We start from the raw sequence: 2,846 nt of genomic DNA on the forward strand, positions 1-2,846 counted from the left end.
GGATTTGACGACAGTCAACTTTTTTCTAGTAAAGTCCTTGGTGGTCTAGTGGCTAGGATCCAGCACTCTCACTGCTGTGGCCCGGGTTTGATTCCCGGTCAGGGAAACTATGACAGACAGACAGACAGACAGACAGACAGACAGACAGACAGACAGACAGACAGACAGACAGACAGACAGACAGACAGACAGACAGACAGACAGACAGACAGACAGACAGACAGACAGACAGACAGACAGACAGACAGACAGACAGACAGACAGACAGACAGACAGACAGACAGACAGACAGACAGACAGACAGACAGACAGACAGACAGACAGACAGACAGACAGACAGACAGACAGACAGACAGACAGACAGACAGACAGACAGACAGACAGACAGACAGACAGACAGACAGACAGACAGACAGACAGACAGACAGACAGACAGACAGACAGACAGACAATTCTTTTTGGAGAAAGCATTGAAAGAGGTTCTTTTTATAGAATGGATTTGACGACAGTCAACTTTTTTTCTAGTAAAGTCCTTGGTGGTCTAGTGGCTAGGATCCAGCACTTTCACTGCTGTGGCCCGGGTTCGATTCCAGGTCAGGGAAACTGTTACACGCAGATAGAAAATTCCTCTTGAGGAATTGGAAAGAAAATTGAAAGATGTTCCTTTTTCTAGAATGGGTTTTCCGACAGTCAACTTTTTTCCTGTTCATTCCCTGATGGACTAGTGGCTAGGATCCAGCACTCTCACTGCTGTGGCCCGGGTTCGATTCCCGGTCAGGTCTATTATAATAGACGGAAAGACAGAAAATTCTTATTGGAGAAAGCATTGAAAGAGGTTCCTTTTTCTAGAATGGGTTTTCCGACAGTCAACTTTTTTTCTAGTAAAGTCCTTGGTGGTCTAGTGGCTAGGATCCAGCACTTTCACTGCTGTGGCCTGGGTTCGATTCCAGGTCAGGTCTATTATTATAGACGGAAAGACAGAAAATTCTTATTGGAGAAAGCATTGAAAGAGGTTCCTTTTATAGAATGGATTTGACGACAGTCAACTTTTTTTCTAGTAAAGTCCTTGGTGGTCTAGTGGCTAGGATCCAGCACTTTCACTGCTGTGGCCTGGGTTCGATTCCAGGTCAGGTCTATTATTATAGACGGAAAGACAGAAAATTCTTATTGGAGAAAGCATTGAAAGAGGTTCCTTTTATAGAATGGATTTGACGACAGTCAACTTTTTTTCTAGTAAAGTCCTTGGTGGTCTAGTGGCTAGGATCCAGCACTTTCACTGCTGTGGCCCGGGTTCGATTCCAGGTCAGGGAAACTGTTACACGCAGATAGAAAATTCCTCTTGAGGAATTGGAATGAACATTGAAAGAGGTTCCTTTTTCTAGAATGGGTTTTCCGACAGTCAACTTTTTTTCTAGTAAAGTCCTTGGTGGTCTAGTGGCTAGGATCCAGCACTTTCACTGCTGTGGCCTGGGTTCGATTCCAGGTCAGGTCTATTATAATAGACGGAAAGACAGAAATTTTTTTATCGGAGAAAGCATTGAAAGAGGTTCCTTTTATAGAATGGATTTGACGACAGTCAACTTTTTTCTAGTAAAGTCCTTGGTGGTCTAGTGGCTAGGATCCAGCACTCTCACTGCTGTGGCCCGGGTTCGATTCCCGGTCAGGGAAACTATGACAGACAGACAGACAGACAGACAGACAGACAGACAGACAGACAGACAGACAGACAGACAGACAGACAGACAGACAGACAGACAGACAGACAGACAGACAGACAGACAGACAGACAGACAGACAGACAGACAGACAGACAGACAGACAGACAGACAGACAGACAGACAGACAGACAGACAGACAGACAGACAGACAGACAGACAGACAGACAGACAGACAGACAGACAGACAGACAGACAGACAGACAGACAGACAGACAGACAGACAGACAGACAGACAGACAGACAGACAGACAGACAGACAGACAGACAGACAGACAGACAGACAGACAGACAGACAGACAGACAGACAGACAGACAGACAGACAGACAGACAGACAGACAGACAGACAGACAGACAGACAGACAGACAGACAGACAGACAGACAGACAGACAGACAGACAGACAGACAGACAGACAGACAGACAGACAGACAGACAGACAGACAGACAGACAGACAGACAGACAGACAGACAGACAGACAGACAGACAGACAGACAGACAGACAGACAGACAGACAGACAGACAGACAGACAGACAGACAGACAGACAGACAGACAGACAGACAGACAGACAGACAGACAGACAGACAGACAGACAGACAGACAGACAGACAGACAGACAGACAGACAGACAGACAGACAGACAGACAGACAGACAGACAGACAGACAGACAGACAGACAGACAGACAGACAGACAGACAGACAGACAGACAGACAGACAGACAGACAGACAGACAGACAGACAGACAGACAGACAGACAGACAGACAGACAGACAGACAGACAGACAGACAGACAGACAGACAGACAGACAGACAGACAGACAGACAGACAGACAGACAGACAGACAGACAGACAGACAGACAGACAGACAGACAGACAGACAGACAGACAGACAGACAGACAGACAGACAGACAGACAGACAGACAGACAGACAGACAGACAGACAGACAGACAGACAGACAGACAGACAGACAGACAGACAGACAGACAGACAGACAGACAGACAGACAGACAGACAGACAGACAGACAGACAGACAGACAGACAGACAGACAGACAGACAGACAGACAGACAGACAGACAGACAGACAGACAGACAGACAGACAGACAGACAGACAGACAGACAG

General features: G+C 46.8%; 1 non-coding gene across 1 annotated transcript; it reads left to right on the forward strand.

Annotated features, from left to right (window-relative positions):
• The first annotated feature begins 1,596 nt into the window (after positions 1 to 1,596).
• Positions 1,597 to 1,668, forward strand: trnae-cuc (transfer RNA glutamic acid (anticodon CUC)). Its single transcript has one exon. It is a non-coding gene; the product is annotated as a tRNA-Glu (tRNA).
• Positions 1,669 to 2,846: the final 1,178 nt, after the last annotated feature.

This window comes from Urocampus carinirostris, unplaced genomic scaffold (assembly GCF_059441175.1).
Source record: "Urocampus carinirostris isolate Australia breed hairy pipefish unplaced genomic scaffold, RoL_Ucar_1.0 HiC_scaffold_64, whole genome shotgun sequence".
Classification (NCBI taxonomy): Eukaryota; Metazoa; Chordata; class Actinopteri; order Syngnathiformes; family Syngnathidae; genus Urocampus; species Urocampus carinirostris.